The 27,160-nt window shown below is 40.7% G+C and overlaps 2 long non-coding RNA genes across 2 annotated transcripts in view; both read left to right on the top strand.

Moving 5' to 3' along the window:
• The first annotated feature begins 1,133 nt into the window (after positions 1-1,133).
• LOC145721764 (uncharacterized) overlaps positions 1,134-27,160 on the top strand; it is a 32,554-nt gene continuing 6,527 nt past the window's right edge. The window contains exon 1 of the long non-coding RNA XR_014145657.1: positions 1,134-1,594. This is a non-coding gene — a long non-coding RNA (uncharacterized LOC145721764). The remainder of the gene's footprint in view (positions 1,595-27,160) is intronic.
• LOC145721765 (uncharacterized) lies at positions 1,786-6,410 on the top strand. The gene is made up of 2 exons (XR_014145658.1): positions 1,786-2,941; positions 3,143-6,410. It is a non-coding gene; the product is annotated as an uncharacterized LOC145721765 (long non-coding RNA).

Raw genomic sequence — 27,160 nt, 5'->3', positions numbered from 1 at the left:
CCTCTCTTGAGTTAGTCCTGCCGGCTGGAAACTCCGTGGTTGGCGCGTTAAGAGAAGGCGGACGGACACCGGTCGGAGCTCCACGCTTCTAGGCGGAACTCCGTGTCCGGGTCTCGGTCGCCCCCTGCTGGCTAGCGCCTGGGGACCCGCAGGCGCACGGGTGAGGCCGGAGGCAAGGTGCCGCCAATAAGGTCGCTGCAATGGAGGGGAGTCGCGGGGACCTCCCCAGACGTTGGCCGCCTCGGCATTCTGACACCAGTATGACTGCCCCAGAATCCAGTTTCCCAAATGCGGAGCTCACTCCGGCTCCTCTCTGCTTCCGTCCGTCCAGTTTCATTCGGGTCTTACCGGTGGGAGTCGGCGTAAGGGAGCTGCGTTAAATGGTTGTGACCTCCAGGTTTCAGGGCAGAACTTCCAAGCATTTGGAAGCGAGGGGCCGCAGAAGAGTCCTGACTATAGGAGGGCTGTCACAATTAGACCCCCATATTTCGAGGAACTGAGGGAAGAGGGAAACCAAATGGTCCCCTTAAGCCCCTTAAGATTGCTAGCTTCCTCTTAAGGCTGACCTCAGACTGTGGAAACAATGCTGTTAATGATAGCTAAGCTTGGCTCTTGTCTTACTGTGTTCTTTGCTTTAAGGGAACAGGTGAAGCTATATGGAAAACTCTTTTCAAATAGTCCCCCTCCCTCCACATTAGAGTCCCTCCTGTTCCCGCCTTGTCCCAGATCTTGATCCGTCACTTTACCACCGCATACGGAACACTGTCCTCATGTCCCATTGTCCCCAACCTTCAGATGGCCGAGAGTGGGCAGTCCAGAAACGGGGACCCGGCTCACCTGCCCGAAGGCAAGGTGGGAGGGACCTCCATGGGCTTCGGTGAGGACCGGCGCGGGGTGAGGAGGGACGGACCTACGATGGGGGGAGTCAGGAACAGGCAAAGGCGCCCACACCTCCAGGCACCCACACCTCCAGCTTCCAGCCCAGGCAAGCGAACTGCGTGACATTCCCGTCCACACCTGATTGACAGGAGGAGGGAGTCGCGGCCCAGGAGGCGGGAGTGGGTGTGTAGAGGCGGAGACAAACCCTAGCCGCGCGCCCAGCCGGCCAGGGCTTGCTCTCCTAGACGGTTGGGGTCTGGGTCTCGTGCCCCCTACCTCCTCAGAGCCTGGCACCCAGAACCTGGCAAGGATCACGAAGTTATCCCCTGCTGGGGCTGCTGCCTGCAAGGAGGGGGCAGGGAAGCCGGGAGCCCCGTGCGCCACTTCCCCGGCGGCCTCGGCCTGGGCCAGGACTGGCTCGCGGTTCCCTCGCGGCTTTGCTCGGGTCCGCCTCCCCCTCTCTCTCCCCCACCCTTCCCGCGAGCTGCCTCCGCCCTCCTTCCTCTGCCTCCACCCTCAACCCCCATCCCCGGCTGTCGAGAGCTGGGCTCTGAGACCTTAGTCTGCCCGAGCTCTGGATGTGGGCGCCGGACAAGTCCGCGGCGCCTCCACCCAAGATGGACAGCCGCTACACCAGCACTGCGGGCATCGGGGACTTGAACCAGCTGAGCGCGGCCATCCCGGCCACGCGGGTGGAGGTGTCCGTGTCCTGCAGGTGAGGACGCAGCCCTTCCCCTCCCTCCTCCTGCTCTCCCATCTGCCTGGTGGGTAGCGCTTGCCAAGCGCTCGGGGTACCCCGAGGCTTTGCTGGGGTGAGAAGTTGCGAGACGAGTGGGAAATACCCCAGTTGTGGGTCTGAGTCACCCCCCCCAGCTCCAGGGACACAGAGCGGAGAGCGCGAACTGGAAGCGAGTGGTGGGCTACGGAACTGAGACTTTTAATTTTCTTTCTGGGAAATGCAGTAAAAGTTGGCTGGGCTGTGACTCAGCGGCGGGAACCCCGGCCGCCGCCCACTTTGCAAGCCCTTTTTACGCCCCAAACCCGAGCTGTGTAGTTGGGTGATGACGGGAATCAAAGGGGACAGCATTGCCAAAAGCGCTTGTGACCAATGCACGCAGTGGCCCGGGACTCCCTTCGCTAGGCGTGTGCAAACCTGCTATTGCTACAGTTGGCTCCAAACCTTGCAGCTTCCTCCCCACCCACTTCCTGGAGCCATCCAGCTTGCTTCCCCCCCCCCCTCCCCGGGCTTCTTGCCTTATGCCTGATAGGTAGAGATTTCGGCTCCAGCTCTCTTTGCAGACAAATGTGTGCCTTACCTAAAATCTGGGAAGTCACGACTTTCTGCCTGCAAATAGACGCAGTTTGAGTGCTTGTAACAGCTGCCCAAGGACTGTAAATTTCAAATCCTTTGCCTGACGTTGTTTGGGTCAGTTTTCCTGTAAATAAAGCCGCATAATTGCTGTATCGCATAAGATTTTGAGAAGGAGATGGGGCGGACTATACTAAATTGATAATGGCAACAGGAGAGGGAGAATTTGCATCGTATCGACTCTGGAGCCCACTCCCTTTTTTGCATACTAGGATCTCTCAGTGGAAAACTCTCTTCTCTCCTGACCACTTTGGCCCCAAGGTTTTTTCAATGCCCTAAATTGCCACCCCCTCGCATTCCTTTCCTTAGCAAAATTTGCCTTGAGGGAATCTAACAAACCTGGAGAATCTTGGATGTAAATAAACCCTGAAGCTTACAATTCTGTCACCCCAGGAGTATTCGGTTTTGCATTTTCACAAGACTGGGTCTAAAGCCAAAGAAATGGATTTTCTTTTTTTGTGGAAATTCAAGCACCAACAACCAGTAGAAGTGTTAATTAGGGGATAGGGAATAGCCTTCAGCTATCCCTGAAACTATACCCCGTGATTGCTAGCTTCCTCTTAAGGCTGACCTCAGACTGTGGAAACAATGCTGTTAATGATAGCTAAGCTTGACTCTTGCCTTACTGTGTTCTTTGCTTTAAGGGAACAGGTGAAGCTATATGGAAAACTCTTTTCAGACATTAATTTCTAGGCCCTTTTCTTTTTTTTTTTTTTAAGATTTTATTTATTTATTTGACAGAGAGAGCACATGAGAGGGGGGAGGGTCCGAGGGAGAAGCAGACTCCCTGCCGAGCAGGGAGCCCGATGCGGGACTCGATCCAGGGACTCCAGGATCATGACCTGAGCCGAAGGCAGTCGCTTAACCAACTGAGCCACCCAGGTGCCCCTCTAGGCCCTTTTCTTTTCTCTGAAGCTGCCTTTGCTCAAGGGAGGTTATTAGTATACACACATAATGCAAGACCAAAAGTCCTTCAATAAAAGCATTTTCTAGAGTTCTCCTCTGCTGAACATCCTACAAAGCCTGCATGGCATGTGGCCTGTGCCTGGAATGAATATTAAAATGTTATAAATTAAATCCAAATTTCCCAAAACTCTTTAGGACTGATAGGGAAATGATACCTTCATGGGTCTGTCTGCCCATGGGATCCACAGTTAACCACTCGTGTGTGTGTGTGTGCGCGCGCGTAGGGAATCTTCTAGTTAATTGGCTTTAAGCCAGTTTGTTTAAACTTGGTACCGCAGGCCCTGGACATCCCCTTGTTCTAGCCTTTTCTTCATATCATTGATTTGGTGTCTTGTTTTTTTAATTTTTAAGTTTTCAGGGGTGCCTGGGTGGCTCAGTCGGTTAAGCGGCTGCCTTCGGCTCAGGTCATGATCCTGGGGTCCTGGGATCGAGCCTCACGTCTGGCTCCCTGCTTAGTGGAGAGCCTGCTCCTCCCGCTCCTTCTGCCTGCCACTCTGCATACTTGTGCTCTCTCTCTCTCTCTCTGTCAAATAAATAAAATCTTTAAAAAAATGATAATAATTTTTAAGTTTTCAAATGAAAAAACAATCCTGAAATAGAACCCAAGTATTTAGAGTACTTACATTGTTGGGAATTGAATCTTGTAAACATAGATGGTGTCCTTTGGGCTTTGGCATAAGAGACCTGGTTACAGATTCTGGCTCTGTGACTTACGTTGTTACCTTGGAGTTGTTACTTAAGCTGAGCTTCCTCATCTCTAAAATGAGGAAAATTACGGTATTTATCTCATATAGAATGGTATCAGAGTTTGATAAGATGATGTCAGAAAAATGCCTACACACTGTAGGACACAAAAGAAAGTGTTAAAATATGTTAGCTATTATGATATTGGAAATAGTATTTACTGAATAAATGTATTATATATGCTTCAGTTTGGAATTCTGTAAATAGTCCTTCCCTTTTGTACTTCAGTAAATTGTTAAAGAAGACAGGGATAGAGGCAGCTTGGGGATACCTGTTCTCTTTCTTCTTTGATGAGTATAAAGAGCTTATATTCTAGAATGTTTTGGGGGGGATTTCACTTAGCAACAAGGCTCAATTGTAGGCCCCTCAGTCTTAACTATGGGCAAGCAGAGCAAGGAATTTCCTTTGCCTTTCTATGTTAGAGACAATAGATGCTTCTGCAGCTTTGCTGACACTTAAAAAACAACTCAGGAATGGAATCCCTTTTGATAACCTCCTTTCTTTGTCCCCAGTCTGAGACCTTTAAAAATCTTTATGATGTTTTTATCTTCATTTTGGGGGAGGTGAGAAAATCAACAATTGAAGCTTGAAGCTTCAATATTATAATTCATGGAGATCATTTAGTCTATTCACTCACCAAGTGTTTAGTGTCTTTTATATGTTTAGTATTATGCCCTGCTCCATGACACATGCAAGAGAAGTTCTCTGAAATTGTAAAGTCTGGTTGGGAGATGGGTTTTCCATAATACATAATCACATAGGACTACATCCGAAGATGAGGATCATGCGCGGAGAGGGACGAGATCACTGTGCAGTGGACTGCTTGGAATATTCTACAAGGAGGAGATGGGGCTTGAGGGGAGGTGAGATGGATGGGCATGGTTTGCATTAGAGAAGGGACAGTATGACATGGAGGTGGCCACAGACTTGGTGTGTTAGGGTGACAAGTCCACTCTTATAGTTGTTTAGGTAGAGAAGCTCCTACTCTTCGACTTCCCTTTAACCCATTGTGTAGTTCTGGCATTCATTTTTCTTCATTATGTTACTTCATAGATTTTTAAAGTTAATTGGGTTACCTAATTAAAATGCCAAAAGCTGAAATGATACAACCTTAGAAACATAAAATAACATTTATGGCATTCCCATTGGATTCTGAAAACAGATGAATTAGAACAAGGTAAAACCAATGGGAAAAATAATACGTAGTAATCACCCATTTCCTTGGAACTTTGGTTTGGTGAACTATTTCTAACCCACAGTCTCGGTCATTTTCTCCAACTGAGAAGGTAGCTTATCCATTAAAAAAGCCGTGAGAGCCTTCTGTGTTTCTAGACTTTGTAAGTTAGCCACCACATGTAACTTCTTTCGCAGCAGTAATCTTATAATGGCGATAAGACCAATTTTAAACACATTGAAGGAAGAATACAAAATGGGAGCACCTACTTTGTGCTAGGCGTTCTGTAAAGTCCCACCCGACCTGGGCATGACTCTTCTGCCTAATCTACCACCACTCCTCACATGAACACGTGACTGAACATAGTCTAACTAATATGTGCTTACTTTGTGCTAAAGCTGATGAGAGATAAATGTGGCTGCAAAACTTATCAGTGGTACTGTCCCCAAAGCATGTGCTGGTGTCCTAGTGGACTGAGTCCTCTTTGCCTGTGTGGCTATGCACCTGCCCGTCTCTCTGCCCTGGACACCCCTTCCTCCCTATCCCCTTGTCATTTTGATTAGCTGGTGCTCCTTCTTCAAGACTCAGGTCAAACACCATTCCTCAGGATTCCTCTCCCAAAGTGGTAGGTACCAGTATTAGAGTTCCATTATAACTCTTGGTTTCTGTATTCACCTTGAAGACAAGTTTTGTTCCTTTCATGCCCATGGTTTCTGAGCCTGGCATAGAATATGTAGTCAACAAATGTTGGATGCTGACATCCTCTGAATAAATCGTCTGGCACAGAGAGGGTTGCTTGCCTATTAAAATACAGACTTCTGGGTCCCCATGCCAGATCTACTCTCAAAATCTCTGGGACTGGGGCCCAGGAATCTGGACTTTTCATAGGTTTATCATGTGCTGATAATACACATTAAAATGTTTACCTGTTTGATGAGGAAAGGACTGGCTGTAGTCACTCGATCTGGATTAGCAATACCTATCCTTCTCAGATACTGGAAGATACTTTCCAGGGATGTGTGCTGGATCTGACCCGAATGGGACTGAGACAGGAATTTGTGCACCAGTTGTTAAATAAAGCAATTATTAAACATTAAATCATATAAACCTAAAATTAAATACATTATATTTTAAAACAAAGTTAAGACACACTCAAAAGTTACCACTTCTCAGTGATTTTACTGCATTTTACTGTTATCTATACTCTTTACTGTCACCTGTGCTCTATCTTTTTAATCGGCGAGCTGACAGTATTATGTGTCACGTGCTGCTGCTCATCTTTTCCATCCCTGTTCAGTGACATCACATTGATAGGTTGAAGTTGGCTGTAGTGGGAATATTTACACCATGGAAAGTGGGAAATACTGCAAATCAGGGCTTGTTTTGTTGTTGTCTGCACTTAAGACATTCTGTGGGAATCAGTTGGCCCTATGGAAATACACTTTTATTATCTAGAACTTGTGTTCTCAGCTACACATACTTTATGTCAGTAAAATTTATAACATTATGTAAATACACGCACACACACACATCTCTGCATTCAGCATTTTTTTGGAGAGCTCATTGTTAAACATATGTTGCTTACATACACATCGCTGTTTATAGGCCTTTTGTAAAAGATTATACAAAGGAAAAAGTTTGCTGCTCTTGGACTGTCGCTTTTAGAAATGGCAGTGTCAAGGTGTTGTGGTCTTGCTTCTCTACTTGGAGTTAAGTGAGGCTTGTGGTTTCATAATCCGTGAAAGGTTGTGACAGCTCGCAAATGTACTGGGAATGAAACAGGCAGATAACTGAAGCTCATTGTGCCTTTTCCTTTCTTCTCCTTTTCACGTGTTTCTTTCCACGTCTTCCTTATTCTCTCTTACTTTGAAGACTTTTTTTTTTTTTTTTTCTGTTCCTCCATCCACTGGTGGCATGCCTATACTTTGCAAGTTTACATGTTACAGTTCCAGTTCCAGACCACCTGGGAAAGTAAATGGGTATTGCAAGAGAGAGAATCTGCTTGGTCCAGCGGGGATTGGCCCAGTTTGAAGCAGATGCGTTTGCTGTTCCGATTATCTATGGTGAAAGAAGGAAGGAGTTCAAACACAGCAATGGGGTTTTCCACTCCAGTCCCCGTTGGTTTAGCTCTTAGACATACTCTACCCTTCTTTAAAAAGACAAGAAGTTTGGACTTAGTGTGTAAATAGGTTTCAAATGATGTTGTTAACTGAAAAATTAATAATGTTACTCTAAGCTAGGGGAAGCCAGAATGCTTGTTACCATGTTAATAACAGGTACACTGAGGGCCAAGTGTGGCACGGCCTTAACATCATATTCTTCTGGCTCTGTAGTTCCTGAGGACTCGTGGTTCAAAAGTGTAGTGACCCCACACGGTGCTTTTCTCAGCCTTGTGGGTTTGGCTCAGCCCCAGAGTTTCAGGAATATTTGTACGAGGGCTTTTCTGGACAGTGATCTTAAAGTCTCTACGTGGGAGTTGCAAAAGCCTTCCTTATGTTGGTGTTCCACCAGTATTTTGGTCTGCCCTGTGGTGTTTCTTTCTTTTTTTTTTTTTGTAGCATTTGGGGCCTGGGTTGTTATAAAACAGCCCTGGGATGTGGAGAATGTGAGTCAGAAGCAATTCACAAAGCGAGGCTACGAGAGAGAGGGTGTAAACGGCTGTCCTCTTTTAGGTACTTTTCTGTGGCATAACAGACAGAAGCCTGCATTCCCTGTTTATGTTTACTCAAGGCAGGGAAGAAAAACAGTCCTTCTGAAAGGGGTTTTATTCAGTTGTTAGCCTGTTTTAGAACTAAAAACACTTGCTTATTTGAGCCAGTTTTACTTGGTCTTGAAGAGCACGGGTGTAGAACTAGACCAGTTCTACCTCTACTAGCTGTGAAGCCTTGGAAAGTTACTTAATCTCTCTGTTCCTCAATTTCCTCATCTGTAAAGTGGGGAGAATAATAGGCCCTATGTCTTTTATTTGTTTTGAGGGTTTAGTAAGTTAATACATCTATATGAGTGAAAATACTGCTTTTCATATTAGTTAAGCACTCAAAATTATAGATGGATATGCATACAAAATAAAAATCACCCACTGTTCCATCAAACCGTGAACATTTAGTTCATTTCTCTCTTATTTATAACGTCACCTTTATAGTCCCTCTCTTTCCCTCATGTGTTCGCGCGTGTGCGTATGCTCACACACATTATATAAAGGGATCACACTATATTCTATACAATTTATCTTCTGTACCATTTGGTTTGTTTTATAGCATGTATATGTTACTGTCATTAGGTTTTGAGAAAAATAACCCTCCATGTCTGTGACGTAGTCTATTTTATGGGCATAATATATTTATTTAACTTAGCTCTTATTTTCCAAAATTTATTTCAGAAAGTTACTATTCAGCATAATGCTAATGAGCATTCTTATTCATGAACACTTGACAACAGCTATGATTATTTTTTTCCCCGGGGATAGTTTTCTAGAGCTGAAGTTATTAATAAGCTATCTTCTCAAGGGGATTTTAATAGCTTGTTTTGGTTGTTTCCCGCCCCCCCCCCCACTCCTCTTTAAATAAGCAGACTCAAGTCCTAAACTACTGGCTGCACCTTTCTAAATACTTTCATTCCCATGAGAAAGTTGCATTGAAAGATTAATGAGAATTTGGGGCAGCAGAGTATAGCAGCAAGAAAATGGAATTAGGAGTCAGACAGATGTCTTTAAATTCCATTTTTATCCCTTTTCGGAATGTTATTTCGGGTAACTTATTTCAACTTTTGGAATTTCATTTCCTAATCAGTAATACAGAAATGCTTTAAAAACCAAATTTATAGGATTATTGGAGAGGTAAATGAAATAAAGTCTATAAAGCGCCCAGGATTGTGCCTGTCACAAGAAAAGCAGTTAATAGCTGTTAGTCTTATCTCATTTTCTTATGAATATATTACTAGATGGAATAAAGCAACATAGAAGACAGGTACCTGTATTTTGGACAGATTTATAATCAATTAGGGGAGTCATAGAAACATGAAATGCAAGGTGACATAAAACTTCATGTTCAAGGTGATAATGATAGCCCAGCTCATAATACCTAAAAGTGGTCAGAAGAGTGTGGATTTGGAAATGCATAGGACATTTCTCGGATTCTACTCCATGGCTCCCCCCACACCAAAATACACAATTAGACATGTGGACCCAATGGGATTTGACAGATAGAAAGTCGTGTTTAACAACAAAGTTTTAGAATGAAAGCGCATTCTGCCACATTCTTATGTCCTACCAATAAAATCAATGGACTGACATTTAGACAGTTCTTTCGTGTTGGACATGTGATAAAACATATCTGAGTAGATGACAACACAGGCTGAAAGAGGATGAAGCTTTTATCATCAACAATAAAGTGAGATGTATTTAAAGGGTGCCTTGCCCCAAGGGCCATTGTTCACAGCCTGACGCGCAATACCTTAATGTTTCCAAACTTATGACAACCATCAATGTTAATGCCTCTTCAGCCAGGGACACTAGCTCTTGGGTATTCTTGTTCAAGTTATGAGACATTTTGTCAAGTTTATTCTACAAAGAATAATACTCCAAACATTGAGGGAATTATCAGTTAACTTTGTGAAATTCTGAAGAAACAAAATATCAGTGATAGTCCCTGGGAAGTAAGTACTTCTGTTTATTGGTAGAACTATTCAATTATAAGCTGTACTAATGAAGTCAAGAAACAGGAAGGCTCTTGCCATTTGCTATATATTTTATTTAAAGTCGAAATCTAAATCTACGTGAGACAATGTGGAAAACACTTAACATCTGTTAATTCACTCAGTCCTCATAACAATTCTGTGAAACAGGTGATTTATGTCCTATTTTTAGGTGAGAAGATTGAGGTTCAGAGAGAGTTTAAGTAATTTGGCCTAAGTCACACACTTAGGGGGTGGCAAGCTTGAGTTCCCAATCCATATATGTCTAATTCTTAGGTATATACTTCTGTCCACCAGACATATTCTGGCATTCTTCCATAAGTTACATATTTCAGGCTTTAACGGTGGGATTCTTTTCTATCGGTATTGATGTGTCGGTGACTGAAGAGAAATAACAGAGCTGAGAGAAACAATTACAACAGACGATATCTATACCATCACAAAGGGGATACAGAATTCTTCAGTGCCTTTTCTGTCCCCCATTGGTGAGAGCTGTGGGTAGAACAGTTCAGATTAGTGGCATAAACCTTAACCATTTGATGTTTAATTTCCAAGTATTGATTCTTACCTCTTTTCTGCTGCTGAGGGAAATTGAAGTAATGAAGCTGTGGGAAATTAAGTAATGAGCAGACTATTTAACTAGAAATCAGCAGGCAGGCTGAGATGAAAGCTAAATGCTGGACAAAGGTGATGGACCAGGCAAATGAAAAGTAGAGGGAAATTAATTGAATCGACTATGTGACATTCATACTTACCACAGGAGTTGAGAACTGACTGCGAGCTCTGTCATGTCAGTCCTCTGCTTTCTTAATAACGAGGAAGTCACCACTTAACTTGCTAGCTTTTCAATAATAAATTCCAGGGTCCCCTTTCATGGCAAATATGTTCTTCAGAATTCCATATAAACAGAATAATTATTTAGATATTGAAAATGTCAGCACAGTATTCTGACTAACTGAATTGTGATGTGACTTTGTAAAAGTCAATATTTTCTACTTTGCTAATTAGCTGCTCTCTGTCTCTTCATACATATATCTATATATACATATTGCAAGTGACACATTAATTTTATTAGGAATAATCTCAAATGTCAGAGAGTGCAGTCAACCAGATATGATTATAATTGTCATACCTGGTTGAAACCAAAACATTTCTCAGCCTTAGTTAGTATAATAGTGGTTTTAGAATCATTTTGAGAAATTTGTTTCTCAGTGCCCACAGATCCTTATTATTCTGTCCTTTCAATATGTATAATGCTGTGGGCATTCTTACAAATCTTTTTTTATCTAAATGTACTCCTGTAACGGGAATATCACATTATTTGTGGTTGTCTAGGGAATTGAAAGCTCAGTCATTCTTCTTTAATGTCTTCAATAGGTTTTCATGTTTCCCAGCTATAAAGCAAAGAATAAGAGAGAGAGAGAGAGAGAGAAAGAGAGAGAGAGACAGTGAGTGAGTGAGTTTTGGACATGGCTCATTGTCTGACTTATCTGGATATCTCAACTTTCAAATTAATTGTGGAAGCAGAAATACTAGAAAGTTGATTGCAATTGATTTTTATGTTAGAGGTTTCATCTAAAGCCTCTTTGTAGGCATTGGGAAAAGGAGGCCTAATCAATATTAAGCTGATAGTGAATGTTTCTCTTAATTGGTAATTTAAATTAGTGAATTTAGAATTCTTTTTGGAAAGAAGTTTGAAGTATACTGGAGAAAAGATGACTGATTTTCACCTCAAGATTGGTCTCACAATTTAAGTTAAATGGTTGTAATTTCTTTGCTTTACTTAGGTCATTTTGTCACTTGAATGTCATTTATGTGACTTCTTTCTTCCTTGTGGAATGTGCGCTTTCATTCTGTTTGTGACCCTGGCTCTGTGACCTTTGACAGTTCTACCAGGTCTTCTGGACATCACTTCCTATGAAAGGTTGAGTCCCTGGTCTAACTGACCTGGGATGTCACTCAGAGCTTGTTAATTCAATGACACTAGAAGTAGGACCTTGAAATATAATGTAAACATGCTTAGATTAAGAAAATCTTATGATTGTCAGTGTCCATTTGAAAACTTAGACCCTAATTCTAGTGTTTGAGTTTTCAAAGGGATATTAAGGTAGACTATTTCTAATGCCAGCCACTTCCTACTTCAAAGTCCTCATTTCACTTAATATTCTCCCACAGGGATGTCAAGCTCTACTATTGCTGTTCTAGTTTTTCCGCTCAATAGAGATCTATAGCTGGCTTTCTTTTTCTTGAAAATGAATAATGTTTGATATTAAAAATATCCATGCCTTTCTTCCAATTCACTTTCATAATATGTTACTTCCCCCCTCCCACCATTTATATCTTAGCAAATATAGAGCTTCTAGTGGAGATGGCAAATGGGTTCAATTTTTTGTTTACTGATTAGTTGTTACTAAGTGCTGGCTGCCTGAAGTAGCACCTGCAAAGTTTCTTAAGGCAAATCTGGGTTTTGTGGGAAAGCATGCTATATTTGACTTTTGAAATAAAGTAAACTAATACCAAGTGACTTGTATCCTATTAGTTTTCTGTTATTGTAACCTTTAACCTACTTAACAGTGTCTGATCAGTCACTGACACTTTCTATTTGGCTTGGCCCTCCAAAGTGTTGGTCACTTCCTTTTCCATTCCTGCTGCCAAACTTCTGTTCAGGAAGTTGTATTTTCCCCCAGAATATTAAAATATTCTCTGAACTATTCTTTGTGACTCCATCATTCACATTTTTGGTCTATTCTTCACATGTTGTGGAGTTAGCTTCCTAAATAAAGGTTGAATTGTGTGATTTTCCTTTTGCAGAAACTTTCAGTCTTTCTCCTTTTCTCACAAAAGAGAATCCGAGCAGCTTTAACATGGTTTTGAGGGTCTTCCCTCATCCTGGACAGATATCCATCCCCTGCCAGTCACATCTCAGACATGGACTTTAGCCAAAGTGGAGTACTTGCCAATCTCCAGATCTCTTGTGTATACTCTTGTCTCTCACCATTTTCGGTCCTTCCCTTCAGACTGAAAAGCCTCCCCTCCCCTGGACCCATGCCTATCCTTGGTTTGAAGGTACACCTCAGAAGTATTGTAGGTTCAGATCCAGATCCTGCAGTGATGGGAATATTGCATTAAAATGAGTCAAATAGACTTTTTGGTTTCTCAGTGCATATAAAAGTTATGTTTATACTATACCGCGGTCTATTAAGTATGTAATAGCATCATGTCTAACAAAATGTACACATCTTAGTTAAAAATCCTTTATTTCTAAAAAAAATGCTAAGATCATCTGAGCTTTTAGGAAGTCATCATCTCTGCTGGTGGAGGGTCTTGCCTGATGTTGATGGCTGCTGACTGATCAGGGTGGTGGTTGCTGAAGACTGGGGTAGCTCTAGCAATTTCTTAAAATAAGACAACAGTGAATTTGGCCGCATCGAGTAACTCTTCCTTCATCAACAATTTCTCTGTAGCATGTGCTGCTGTTTGATAGCATTTTATCCACAGTAGAACTTTAAAAATTGGAGGCAATCTTCTCAAACCCTGCCACTACTTTATTAACCAAATTTATGTAATATTCTAAATCCTTTGTTGTCATTTTAACAATCTTCACCGTATCTTCACTAGGAGTAGATGCCATCTCAAGAAGCCACTTTCTTTGCTCATCCATGACAAGCAACTCCTCATCCATTCAACTTTTATCATGAGATTACTGCAATTCAGTCATATCTTCAGGCTCCACTTCTAATTCTAGTTACCGTTTCCACCACATCTGCAGTTATTTCCACACCAAAGTCTTGAACCCCTCAAAGTCATCCATGAGAGTTGGAATCAACTTCTTCCAAACTCCTGTTCATGTTAATATTTTAATCTCTTTTCATGAATCACAAATGTTCTTAATGGTATCTAGAATGGTGAATCCTTTCAAGAAGGTTTTCAATTTCCTTTGCCCAGATCCATCACTGTCTATGGCAGCTATTGCCTTATGAAATGTATTCCTTAAATAATAATTCTTGAAAGTCAAGATCACTCTCTGATGAATGGGTGTGGTGTTAGTGGGCATGAAAACCACGTTAATCTCATTGTACATCTCCATCGGAGCTCTTGCATGACCTGGTGCACTGTCAATGAGCAGTAGTATTTTGAAAGAAATCTTTTTTCTGAGCAGTAGGTCTCAACAGTGGGCTTGAAATATTCAGTAAACCATGTTGTGAATACGTACAGTCATCCAGGCTTTGTTGTTCCTTAAATAGAGCACAGGCAGAGTAGATTTAGCATAATTCTTAAGGGCCCTAGGATTTTGGGAATGGTCCATGGACATTGGCTTCAACTTCAAGTCACCGGCTGCATTAAGACCTAGCAAGAGAATCAGCCTGTCCTTTGAAGTTTTAAAGCCAGGCAATGACTTCTCTCTACCTATGAAAGCCCAGGGTAGCATCTTCTAATAGAAGGCTGTTTCATCTACATCAAAAATCTGTTGTTTAGTATAACCACCTTCGTGGATGATCTTAGCCAGATCTTCTGGATAACTTGCTGCAGCTTCTACATCAGCACTTGCTACTTCACCTTGCACTTTTTATGTTATGGAGATGGCTTCTTTCCTCATGAATCAACCTCTGCTAACCTCCAACTTTTCTTCTTCAGCTTCATCATTTCTCTTAGCCTTCATAGAACTGAGGAGAGTTAGGGCTTTTTTCTGGATTAGGCTTTGGCTTAAGGAAATGTAGCTGGTTTGATTTTCTATCCAGACCTCTCAAACTTTCTCCATATCAGCAATGTGGCTTTTATTCTTTCTTATCATTTGTGTGTTCACTGGAGTAGCACTTCTAATTTCCTTCAAGAACTTTTTCTTTGCATTCACAGCTTGGCTAACTGGCTTCAGAGAGGCCTAGCTTTTGGCCTGTCTCGGCTTTTGACATGCCTTCCTGACTAAGCTTAATCATTTCTAGCTTTTGACATAAGGTGAGAGATGCACAACTCTTCCCTTCACTTGAACAATAATTTCAGTATTGTTGAGTCTCAGGGAATAGAGAGGCCTGAGGAGAGGGAGAGAGACAGAGGAGCAGTAGGCCAGTAGAGTTACCAGAACACACACAACATTTATCAGTTGAGTTTGCCGTCTTGTATGGGTGTGGTATGTGGTGCCATCAAACAACTAGGATGGTACAGTAGTAACATCGAAGATCACTGATAATATACTAACAGTGAAAATGTTTGAAATATTACGAGAATTACCAAAATGTGACATGGACACAAAGTGAGAAAATGCTGCTGAGAACATAGCACCAATTGACTTGCTCGATATGGGGTTGCCACAACCTTAAATTTGTAAAAAAGCACAGTTATCTGTGAACCACAGTAAAGCAAATCAAAATAAAGTTTGGTATGCCTGGATACCTCCTTTGGAGCAACCCCATAATGTTTTACTAGATTCCTGAACTGGGATTAATCATTTCTTCCTTTGAGTTCCTACACTGCATTTCTTGTACTTTTATTTTATTTTGATGTAATTATTTAGGTTTTTTGCATGTTTGTCTCCTCTACCAACTTTGAGTGCATATTTGTCTTGTCTTTGATTTTCAAAAACCTATCTGCTTTGCACATTGGGAGGTTTTTAATAAACATTTGCTGCCTTATGGACATAATGGAAGAATGAATCTGGACACACATGAATTTGTCTGTGTCTATACTTTTTATTTATTTATTTATTTATTTTTATTTATTTTTTTTATAAAGAAGGGGAGTGAAAGAGTAAAGATTTTTTTTTTTTTTTAAGATTTTATTTATTTGACAGAGACACAGTGAGAGAGGGAACACACGCAGAGGGAGTGGGAGAGAAAGAAGCAGACTTCCTACGGAGCAGGGAACCCGATGCGGGGCTCGATCCCAGGACCCTGGGACCATGACCTGAGCCGAAGGCAGACACTTAATGACTGAGCAACCCAGGCACCCCTATGTCTATACTTTTTAAAATACTGGTTTGTATATAGAGTAAGAGCATTAAAATGACTCATTTTACCAGTACAATTTAATAAAAGCTTATAGTTACTCAATATTACTTAGTTTATATAAAACATCCCATAAAGTTTTATTTGTGAACAAATGAGAGACAAGTAAAAATTTTAAATGAACTGACTTTGCCTCTAAATAAGAAAACTAGTTTTAGAAGTAGACACTTACTACTTTTAAACAGTAGCAGATGATTTGCTTATTTAATCTGGGATGGATAATATGCAAAGAAAGAGAAATGATAGAATTTATATGTATGATGAGATCCTGTATAACAATCTAAATAAGAAAATGAATGAGCATATCTTTAACCCAAGGAAGATTTTGTCTTGGGGAGAGAGGTTTCTAGTAAATTATGTGGTGAACTGATAAAGTGCAGCAGGACATGATTGTTTCACTTGGGTAGAATCAAGGGTAAGAAGAACTGTTTGGTGACCTGGCCTCTTCAAGAAGCAATAGGTTTCTTACCTGCTACTGTACTTTCTGCCAGACCCTGTGTTTTCTCGTTTTTTTTTTTTTTTCCCACCAATTTTAATTTTGTGTCATAAAAGGGAAAAACAAAATTTTAGAAAAGTCTAAATTCAACTAAAAAAAGTGCTAATGGGAAGATGAAGAGGAAATCATACTTTCTATAGAAAAGGGGGGAAAAAACCCCACAGAACTTCTTTTTATGTGCACAAGTAAAAAATGAGCATGTTTACTTAAGTCACTATCCATAAGTCATGTTTTTTCCTGCACTTGTCTGGTTATAAAGTTTTGTTGGATGGGCTAAAGAACTTCCAAAGTGCTTGTGATACAGCTGAAGTATCTAAGTGTTGAATTGGTTGTATTTTGCCAAAAATGTTATATCCTGCCTGATTACATTGAATCTTTGCAGAGACGCTGACCTCAATAGTGGTTCTTCTTAGAAAAAGAAAAGTTATAAAGCTACTTTGTTTCAGTGAGGGCTGTACATGGATGAATTAGTTCAATACGTGGTGATATGGTAATGATGATCGAGGAACATTTCTAGCACATGTATAAACAAATGTGATTTAAAAAAATGAAATTATTGGGTGGTTGTATCACTTTCATTTTGGCGGCATGATTTCCACCAGCTATTCTAAATGAGGGTTATCGTCACCAGAATTGCTTCAGAGATTTTTCAAACTATGTACGGGCACTCCTGAGAATTCCAGTTTGCTTCCCTCAAGGGAATACATCCTCCCCACCATTTTCTCTATTTCCCCAAGCCCTGTAGAATTTCTGCCAGTTGAGCCTCAAGCCTTAATCTCTTGCCTCTTTAACATGGCTGACTTCTCTGCCTCTGACTGCTCTGGCCATCCTCCTCCTTCCTGCCATTTATCCTGCACATTGAACTGCTGGAGGCCATCATACTCTTACTCTCTTGTTTAAAAACCTTTAATTGCCTATGTATGAAGTCCATGAGAACCTTACAAACCCTGACCTAGCTTTTCAGCCTCATCTCTTCTCTCCATGTCCCACCACCCTCTTCCTCCCCACTGGCCTCTAAAATCTCCTAAACTCAAAGTCATTTCAGACCACCTGCGTTTCCTGAGAGAACTATGGTACTCAAGCATCAGTTCTCGCGGGAATAGTTCTGCCTCACTTCGTTATCTCACTCCATAGACTCGATAGACTTGATAGGCTACTTTCCCTGATCCTTCGGATAGAATTGACTATTCCTCCCTTTCTGTCATCTGTAACGAATTTATTATACACATTCCACATTCTGCTGCACATATTTGTTTACAGATTTGTCCCCTTAATAGAATATAAATAATCTAGAGTCAGGAGCCCATGTGTTCCTATCACAGTCTCCAAAAACAAATCCTTTTTCTGTCACTTAATAACTTAGCGCTTGTCGAATAAACATTTGAAAGAGTATTAGACAATCGTTAAATTATAAATTCCTATAGGACAGGAACTGTGTCTTACCTTTTCTTGAAAGATTTTATTTATTTATTTGACAGAGAGAGAGAGAGAGAGAGAGAGAAAGAGCACAAGCAGGGGGAGCAGTAGGCAGTGGGAGAGGGAGAAGCAGGCTTCCCGGCCGAGCAGGGAGCCTGATGTGGGGCTCGGTCGGAGGACCCCGGGATCATGACCTGAACCGAAAGACGCTTAACCCACTGAGCCACCCAGGCGCCCCTCTTACTCACCTTTGTATCCATTTAGTATCTAGACCAATGTTTTGCATATAGTGTTTAATAATTATTTATTCAATATATAGTTGAAGAGAGGAAAGGAGAGCATCCCAGATGAATGGGAACCATGACTGGAAGGCATAAGTACAGGGAAGAGTGTAACATCAACTGATTTGAGAAAAAAATCAGTTGTGTAAAGGCAGGAACAGGGAGACATGGCTGAACAATTGCCTATACTTGTTTCATTCTGTTATTTTCTAGGATTTGTAAAATATTGTAGGTAGCATGGCTTCATAGTTGCTAATGAGCTTTATTTGTTTATTTACTTATTTTCTGGACCCTAGATGAGTGTTTTTGAGTCAGGGGTTAAATTCCTGGTCTAATCATTTGTGACAAGGATAACAGATGCATATTAGAAAATTATTTGCAGTCTCCCTGTCTCCCCTGGTCGTTTATGTTTACAAATTTCCTTTCCGGATTAATTCCTTCTCTTGAAACTCTGTTGCTGATTCTCAGATTGCTCTTAAGGACCTTTCAGTTGTTCAATGATCAGTGATCCAAAGAAATTACAGAAGATGTTCCTTAAAATCTGGAGAACCAATAAAAACCAAACTGAGCCAACCTAACCTTACTTTCATAGCATGTTATTTTTTCTCATTGGCATAGCCTATGCATTGGTTGCTTAAGTCTTAAAGACAGCTGACTCAAGACAACTTGCATATAAAGATTTTTTTTTTGAAATGTTGAGCCGGAAGACACCCTATAGAAGCAATACGTTGCTCAACAACTAACAGACAAAGAAACAAAGAGTTAGAAAATGTAGTCATGTGACCGATATATTTTTGAAGTGGTGTGGAAGGCAGCTACCTCTGAGCTGATGTAGTGTTAGCCTTCAGCTTTCTACTTGGTGGTGATTTGTGGACCTCTCACGGTCCCTAGCTTTGGTGTTTGGACAAGTGATTGTCACCTGCAAACATGCTTCATGCAGTGACTCCGGGAGAAGTAATAAACCCTGAAAATTGTTTAAAATATGTGCAAGGTCATTTCCCACCTAGCTGTTAGCAAGTGAGCTGAAAGCAGCTATTACTTGTAGAGCAGGCAGGAGGAGGGATTGGGGAAAATGATGATACAGTCTCAAGTGTTGTAACATAATAAGGGAAATGGTGTAATGTATTAAGGAGCAGAGCTCATATTTTGCCAACTAAGTTTAGATAAGTTAATCTCTCTCTGCTTTGGTTTATAAATGAGGAGAGAAGCTCCTTTTCAAATAGTTGCTATGAGGATTGTATGGTATAAAATCATTAAAGTATATAGAAAGTTCTTGTCACTTAGCAAAGAACTCTTTTTTTTTTTTTTAAAGATTTTATTTATTTGTCAGAGAGAGAGAGAGCACAAGCAGGGAGAACGGCAGGCGGAGGGAGAGAGAGCAGCAGACTCCCCGCTGAGCAGGGAGCCTGACTTGGGGCTCCATCCCAGAACCCTGAGATCATGACCTGAGCTGACGGCAGATGCTTAACTGACTGAGCCACCCAAGTGCCCCAAGGAACTCTTATTTTTATACTGCCATTCAACAGGAATAGTTGGAAAACAGTGGATTACCTCATGAAGATAGTGAAGGCTCTCTAAAAAAAATCTCTTAAGTTTTAGAAAAGTGTTACATGCGCATGTAAAAACACACTCATACATAGGTGCACACACACACACAAAACCAAGCAACATTGGAAAGAACAAAGGAGAATGTACAAATATCTTAGAACTACATATTTGGGTGGGATCTATTAGTATTTGGAATTAATCAGAAGTCCACACTCCAGAAATGCCTACTCTGGACTGTCACACTATCTTTATCTTGGTCAACACCAGAGGATTTTGTAATTACTATGGATGTCAGAAATGACTTTTTTTTAATGGCGATATGTATGGTGATCAGATTTGTGGACTGACCGCTTTACACCACTAGATGATTATAATAAAAAAGACAGACAATAATAAGCACTGGAGAGGATATGGAGAAACTGGAACCCTCACGCATTGCTGGTGGGAATGTAAAATGGTACAGCCACTTCGAAAAACAGCTTGGCAGTTCTCCAAATGTTAAAAATAGAGTTACCCTGTAAAGTAGAAATTCTACTCTTAAGTATATAGCCAAGAGAAATGAAATCATGTGTCCACACAAAAACTCATATGCAAATGTTCATGGCAGCATTATTGATAATAGCCAAAAAGTGGAAACAGCCCAAATGTGTATTATCTAATGAGCATGTGGTGTATCTGTACAATGGAATATAATTTGGCATTAAAAAGGAATAAAGCACTGATACTTGCTACAACATGGGTGAACCTTAAAAACGTTAGGCTAAGTGAAATAAACTAGTCAGAAAAGACCATATATTGTATGATTCCATTTATATGAAATGTCCAGAATAACCAAATACATGGAGACAAGAAGTGGATTAGTGGTTACCAGGGGCTGTGGGAGGTGGCATAGGGACTGACTACTAATGGGTAGAGGTTTTTCGGGAGGTGTGGGTGTGGGTGGTGCCAGTGTTTTAACATTAGATAGTAAAGATGATTGCACAGCTCTGTGAAATATACTATAAGCTGCTGAACTGTGCACTTTAAAAAGGTGACCTTTACAGTACGAGAATTATATCTGAGTAACGCTGTTGTAAAAGAAAGATACGTATATTAGCTAGAAATATTGTGGAAGTGAACAGGTCATACATACCTGGTGAATCCTGTGGTTCTGCCATTTGTAGTGGTGCTCTAGGCCTAAGGACTTAATTGGTTATGGGTGCAGAATGTTTAGAGGATTCTCTAGACTGATTTGACCAGAAGGTTAGATAAATCTTGCTACCAGAATATTATCACATAAGCCTGACGGTGCTGTTTGGAATTCCTGAAAGCAACAGAGAGCTGGAACTCGGTTAAACGTGTAGAGCATATTGTGTGACTGTTTGGTAACAAGTGTTTTTTGGGCAGAATTTGGTCTGAGACTTGGTAGCAAGGTTATAGTATACTGTAAGAGCTGCAAAGCCTGCACATTACTTCAGTAACCAAATAGTCCACAAGGGATAGGAGAATTATTAACAGTTGATACCTAGGACAGTTATTGACTTTTATGTATTCATCATGCCTCCAATTGCTTTACTGAATTATCTTATTAATTTTGAAAGATTTTATTAATTAATTCTCTTGGTTTTATTTCTAGGTACAAAATTAACTCTGCATGTAATGATAATTTACAATACTATGTCTCATTTCCACTTTGTCTCTTGTTTCCTAGAGCTTCTAAAGTGATGAATGATAACAGTAGTTGCCTTTCATTTCATTTTGTTCTCAGGAATAGAGACAGTCAATATAACCAATACAAAAATAAAAAATCAAAATCAAAATTATAAATCAAAATTATAAATCACAAAAATAAAAAATCAAAATCAAAATTATAAATTACAAAAATGTACCGTAAGCACTTAACAATGCTTGTGACTTCTAGCACTTTATTTAACATCTCTGAATATTGTTCTCTCCTCTGGAATATGGAGTCTGATAATAATTGCTACATTTTTAGGATTGTGTTGAGGGTTAAATGAAATGATTTATTGAAAATGCTCAGCACAGAGCCTGGCACCCTGTTCATTAAATAAATAACAGGTGTAGAATTTGTGATAGAGGTTCAAGCTGGGTATAATGGGGCACACAAGAGAGAACAATAAACACAGCAGTGGGAAGAGGCTGAGAGAGGAATTCACATTCCTCACCAGGAATGAGGTTGGTGAGGAAATTTCGGGAAAGGGGATGCTGTGGGTAAAACGTGAATACAGAAATGTGAGGCAATATTAGTTTAAGGGACTGCAAAAAATCTGAAATGTCTGGAGCAGAGTCTATGATATGGAAGATGGATAGAGGTGCAGCTGGAGATAAAGCCAGGGTCAGAATGTAGCAGGTGTTTAGTTCTACGTTAAGGAGTTTGGAGTTTCTGTAGGTCATGGGTTTTATGCCATGGGGCCATTTGATTAGGTTAGGGTTCCTGTGTCTCTATAGTATCTCCATTGCTCTTGGAGGCATCTTGACGAATGAACTGGGACATGGGAGGCAGGAAGATCACTTAAGAGCTTTAAGGTCTGGGAAGTAGTTGGGACTTGTACGCAGAAGCCAAGGTGGAGCGGAGCATCAGGGGAGAGAGGAATAGGGAACCGAGGGTTTGGGGAAGATGACTCTGGAAGAGAAAGAGAGGTGGGTTGGACCATGTTGCTGTGTGAGGATCCCACAGCTGTTGTAACAAATGCCCACCAGCTTGTTGGCTTGCAACAACAGAAATTTATTCTCTCACAGTTCTGGAGGCCAGAAGTGTGAAGTCAGTAGCAGAAACCGAGATGCTGGCCAGGCTGCTCTCCCTCTGGGGCTGTGACGGAGAATCCATTCCTTGCCTTTTCCAGCTTCTGGTGGCTGCCGGCATGCCCTGGCTTGTGGCTGCATCCCTTCGGGTCTCCAAAGCCAGAGTTTTCTCACTTCTCTCTGCTTTGTTCATGTCATTGTCCCCTGTCTGTGTCAAATTTCCCTCTGGCTTCTTATAAGGATATATGTGATTGTGTTCAGGGCTCACCCACATAATCCAGGATAATCCCCTTATCTCAGGATCCATAATTTAATCACATCTGTGCAGAACTTTTTTTTCCCCCTAATAAGGTCACATTTAGGTTCTGGGGATGAGGACCTGCCTGATATGTTTGGGAGGGGGCATTATTCTGCTTTCTGTGGTTGCCACTTAACTGAGATACGGAACGGAGCTGCAAGATTGGGGAAAATATAATGAGATTAGTTTTGTATGTGAGCTTTTGGTTTTAAAGAAGCCCCATATCCTGTTCTCAGTGTCTTTTTATCCTGTCCACTTTTGTTAAATGTTATGTATCTCTTCTCCCGCTTAAAGCAGGGATTGGGTTTTGTACCTTTTTCTGAAAGCTTGTATTACTGAGTTAACCTTACATTTCTTCAGACCAGTGGGTTCTTCTGTTTACCTTAGCTCAGGCAAGCCAGAGCTCTGACATGTCCCATTCTGAAAAAGCCTGGGTTTTCTTTTAAGGAATTCCAAGAATATCAGTCATACTGAATACCTTTAGAGAAACATAAAAGTTTTCACCGTTAATGATCTGCCCCTGTAATTTCTTTTAATATCTAAACTGAGTTCAACCCATGCAAGGATTGAAAATATATTTTGGGGCACCTGGGTGGTTCAGTCGGTTGAGCATCTGCCTTCTGCTCAGATCCTGATCCTGGGGTCCTGGGATGGAGCCCTGAGTCAGGTTCCCTGCTCAGCGGGGAGTGTGCTGCTCCCTGTGCCGCCCCCTCCCCCACCCCACTCGTGCTTTTTCCTGCACTCTCTCTCAAATAAATAAATAAAATCTTTAAAAAAAAAGAAAAAAGATTTTTATCACTGATCCTTTCAACTCTGCAGTACTAATATATAAATACTTTGAACAACCAATTTCGGAAAACTGAAAAACAACCTAAAGTTTATTTTATTTCCAGTTTTTGTGGGGTAATGCGTGTCACGTATGCTAGAGTTCTCCTTGGTTGCTCAGGCTATGAGATGCAGCTATTGAGCTGAATTTGTAGTCTACTTGCACAACTTCAAACCTGAAGGTCTATTCTTATTTTCTTGAAAGCCAGATAATCTTGTTAAGTACTTTCCAATGACCCCATCCTTTAGAATTACTTGGTATCTTAGATTCTAGCTGACTTCGACTTTTCAGTAAGCCTCAGTTTCAAAATACTTCATTTATTCATTTCTGAAAGCTTTACTTTTTGCCTGTGCGTAATCAGTTTCCCCTTTGCCATAGAAATTGTAGTTTCAGGAAAAATGTTTTTTTTTTTCCTTAGATTTCTGTGCTAAATTCCCAGAGATAATATTTCCTCAATGAAGGATGATAATAATAAAAAAGATTGAATACATGAGTCAAAGGAGATGAAATATTACATTCACATCACTTCAGAGATGAGATAAATTTCCTTTCAGTTGCTCAAAAGTTTTGATTTCCTTGTCTTTATATATAAAAACCTCTGAAAACCATTTTGTGTGTATGTTCATTAAAATATATAAATTTATATATATATAAGTATATACATATTTATATACATATTCCCCAAGAACGTCCTCCTTCTAGTCTATAAGACAATATAGTGCCCACAGGAAGGGCCCTGGGCCTGGCCTAGTGACATGGAGCATGTTTATGATGCCAGTAAAGCAGTCGGGCTGGTGTTTTTTCAGTTAATGGATTACTTATTAGGGCAAAGGCCCGAAATGCCTCCTCTTCTGTTCTTTTCATAATAAGACACCTCACTGTATCTACAGTGAAAAAAGCTGATGCTTTTGACTGGATACTAAAACCGTTCGTTCATTCAGCGGCCGCTGCTTGAGCCTTGTTTCTGTGCTAGGTACCGCGGCTGTCTCCAGTCAGCGATGCCCACACTATGCTGAAGAGAGGTAAATAAACGGCTCCCAATAAGTTCTTCAATCTTAAACCCAGAGTCATTCTGTTTATAGAAACAGAGCAACTTTGAGGGGGAGACTGCATGATGCAGGGATGTGGTTCTCTGTCCACTTGTGGACAATTTATGCTGGGCTCTGTAAAATGATGAAGCATTATTTTTGCTTCTGTGGAAAATGAAATGGAGCAGCATCTCATTTGGGCTCGATTTGTAACCTTTCTTTCTGTTCTTACTAGAAATAAATCGAACAGTTCCGATCAGGGACAGCAGTACACTCCCTTTACCTGCTGAAGCTTTGTTGGCCACGCAGGTGGCATGCTTTTTGGAACTCACTTCGTATCTTCAGTTTGAAGATTTATTCCCTAAAACACCTATCGTGTTCGTTTTGTTAAATTAGCACTTTAAAGGGTCACAGATAATGAAGTTGTTTTTACTGTGGAACTATTAACTTTAAAATTCATAATACATCAAGTAGATTTTCTTCTCCAAAATGCATCTGTGTTAGGATAATGATATTTGTTTCCTTTTTGAAGAATTTTTTAAAAAAATTCAACATTTGGGCGCCTGGGTGGCTCAGTTGGTTAAGCGACTGCCTTCGGCTCAGGTCATGATCCTGGAGTCCCTGGATCGAGTCCCACATCAGGCTCCCTGCCCGGCAGGGAGCCTGCTTCTCCCTCTGACCCTCCCCCCTCTCATGTACTCTCTCTCTCTCATTCTCTCTGTCTCAAATAAATAAATAAAGTCTTAAAAAAAAAAAAATTTCAATATTTACCACACTGCCAAAGAAGAATATTTATTAGGTGATTTCATTTACTGAGTGGGAAAAAGAGAGCAGCAGGCCTACAACTTTTAGGTTAACTTACCTTTTACCTTAATAGATCATGTTATTGTATGCTCACTGTAGATACGAAGAGTTAGAACCTTTAATATTCCACTCATAAAGCTTCCTTATATATAAATATAACAGAGAAGTATACTTGAACTTTTGAAAAATAAGGTACTCATTTCAAGATACTCATTTGTTGAGTTTTTAATTATATAGACCTACCTATAAATTGTTTCTTTCTCTAGTATAGTTTTAAAAATAGTTGGGGTAAGAGCTAACCATTGTACCTAGTTTTTTTTAACATTGTATCTTCATCAGTCTGACTCTATTTTTAGGACTGTTCTTTCTCCCCATAACAAACTGTTATTTTATATACAGTCCAATATTGCTATTTAGATATTTTTTTTTTTTTTTTGAGAGGGAGAGAGAGAGAGAGAATCTTAAGCAGGCTCCATGCCTAGTGTGGAGCCCAGTGCCGGGCTCGATCTCACAACTGTGAGATCATGACCTCAACTGAAACCAAGTTAGACACTTAACTGGCTGAGCCACCCAGGTGCCCCTGCTATTTAGTTATTTCTGTGAGTTTGTCTACCTAGTACAATTCAGGCTTCTTCAAATAAGGGAACATGTTTTTAATATTTACTCTATCTTTGGTGGTGTTTAATTATGTCTTGGGCATAGAGTATTTGCTTGAGAAATACTTGCAGAAAGGGAGTTGCTATTTTCCAGTTAGAGAGAGACAAGAGTCTTTAGCTTAGAGGTCATTTTAAGGGGCTAACCAGCTGTTCAGTATGGGTCTTGGAATGAGAATAAAAACTACAATGAGAGTAGTTTTGAGAATAAAAACTACAATCGCCAAGAAAACTGCAATATTCATGTTGGCCATTCAGTACAGTTCTGTGCTAATAACGGTATGAGAACTACCTTAAAATCAGAAGGTGACTTGGGCATAAAATCAGAGCAGGCAGGATTATAGGATGAACTAACTGACTGTTGTCATCAAGGGAGGGTAGCTTGATGCATCAGTCTATTGTAAGGGTTATAAGGGATCAATACCTATGAGGATTAAATAGTTAAGGGGGTAGTCAGGAAAGCCTTTCTCCTGGATGATCCTGGAAAGGTGTTACTATTCTTGCTTTATCTACTCTCCTATTTCAGGTTTTGTGCAAAATATGCCTCTTCCATTAACCTGGTATTTCTTCCTGCAGGTTAGGGTTTAATTCATTGGGCCTCAGCTTTAGTGATGCTATTTCAATTGTATTCTTTTAAGTCCAGGAATCTTAATTGAAATTTGAGGATGACTGGTTACTAGAACAACTCAGGCAATTCACAGATTATAATTTTTTTTTTCAAACTTGTAGTCATTTTATTGTTTATGAATGTCTTCCATATGTCAAGTTCGTTCTTTTCTTTTTTTAAAAAATTTTTTATTGTTATGTTAATCACCATACATCATTAGTTTTTGATGTAGTGTTCCATGATTCATTGTGCATAACACCCAGTGCTCCATGCAGAATGTGCCCTCTTTAATACCCATCACCAGGCTAATCCATCCTCCCAGCCCCCTCCCCTCTAGAACCTTCAGTTTGTTTTTCAGAGTCCATCGTCTCTCATGGTTCGTCTCCCCCTCTGATGTCCCCCCTTAATTGTTCCCCTCCTGCTATCTTCTTTTTTTTTTCCTTAACATATATTACATTATTTGTTTCAGGGGTACAGGTCTGTGATTCAACAGTCTTGCACATATCACAGCACTCACCATAGCACATACCCTGCCCAGTGTCTATCACCCAGCCACCCCATCCCTCCCACCCCCACCAGTCCAGCAACCTCAGTTTGTTTCCTGAGATTAAGAATTCCTCATATCAGTGAGGTCATAT

Source organism: Leptonychotes weddellii, chromosome 5 (assembly GCF_054177405.1).
Source record: "Leptonychotes weddellii isolate Sample4059 chromosome 5, ASM5417740v2, whole genome shotgun sequence".
NCBI lineage: Eukaryota > Metazoa > Chordata > Mammalia > Carnivora > Phocidae > Leptonychotes > Leptonychotes weddellii.
Note: the sequence above shows the minus strand (reverse complement) of the source record. Positions and strands in the feature narration are given on the sequence as shown.